Source organism: Orycteropus afer, unplaced genomic scaffold, assembly GCF_000298275.1.
Source record: "Orycteropus afer afer isolate SDZICR_OR568_19922 unplaced genomic scaffold, OryAfe1.0 scaffold00799, whole genome shotgun sequence".
NCBI lineage: Eukaryota > Metazoa > Chordata > Mammalia > Tubulidentata > Orycteropodidae > Orycteropus > Orycteropus afer.
The window spans coordinates 47,526-49,056 of NW_006922386.1; positions in this window are offsets into that span (position 1 = coordinate 47,526).

Consider the following 1,531-nt stretch of genomic DNA (forward strand, 5'->3'; position numbering starts at 1 on the left):
ATTGGAAGCATGCCCATATGATGCAAACTACACCCATATCTCCACTTACTGAGTGAGAGGCAGCACTTCCTTTTCCACCAACTGGCCAGCAATAAATAACACCCAAAAAGAAAGTGACTCACCCTTAACTTCTCCTCACAAACAATTAGCAGAGAACTAAATACAACAATGTCACAATATCTCAGAGACGACAGACCATCATAGTCCACACAAAGAAGCAAAATAAAGCAGTAGAAGCAAGGGAGCAGGATGCAGACCCAGAACACACCCCTGAAGAATCAGCAGCACTGGAACTCCTTGATAAGGAATTCAAAAAGAATTATAGTTAGATACCTTCAAAAGATTGAGAGACAGATCAAGGAAAACACTGACAAAATTAAGGAAAACAGACAGAACCCTAAAACAATTTTGGAAGCAAATGAAAAAATAAAATGCCAAAATAAATGAAAATTCAGAAATGATACAAAATCTACAGATATAAATCCAGAAGATTAATACTAAATTTTCAAATATAGATAACACATTGAGAGGGCAAAGGAGTAGAATTGACTTAATGGAAGACAGAAGTAATGAGATAGAAGACAATACCTGAATTCTTCTTTGGAAAGGGATCAACCAGAAAAATAATCCAAACAAAATGAATAAAGCCTAAGGTTCATGTGGGATACCATCAAAAGGAATAACCTAAGTGTAATTGGAATTCCAGAACAGGAAGAGAAAAAGAAAACCACTGAGAAAATTGTCCACGAGTTTTTGGAAGAGAATGTCCCTGATATGACAACAGATGAGAACATATCCATTCAGGTAGTCCAACGAACCCCAAACAGGATAGACCCCCCAAAAAACCACCAAGACATATCATCATCAAACTTACCAAAACCAAAGACAAAGAAAGAATCCTGAAAGCAGCACAGGAAAAAATGAAAAGTTACCTACAAAGTACAACCAATAAGAATAAGCTCAGATTTCTCAGCAGAAACCATGCAAGTGAGAAGGCAATATGGTATATATAAAACCTTGAAAGATAAAAAATTTCAAACCAAGAATTATATAACCAGCAAAATTGTCCTTTAAATATGATGGTGAAATTAGGAGATTTCCAGATAAGCAGAAATTAAGGGAATCTTTTAAAACCAGACCAACCTTACAAGCTGATCTTTGACAAAGGGCTGAAATCGGTTGCATGGAGAAGAGATTGTTTAATAAATGGTGCTGGCAAAACTGGATATCCATTTGCAGAAAAATGAAAGAAGATCGGTACCTCACACCATACACAAAAAGTAACTCCAGATGGACCAAAGACTCAAATGGGTTACCTAAAACTATAAAGTTCATCAAGGAAAAAAATAGGGGAAGATTTAGGGGCCCTAATATATGGTATAAACAGACTATCAAGCATAACCCAAATTGCTCAAACAGCAGAAGATAAACTAGATGAATGGGACCTTCTGAAAACTAAATTTTGACGTGCTTCCAAAGACTTCTCCAAAAGTGTAAAAAGAGAAGGTAGAGATTGGGAAAAAAAATATTC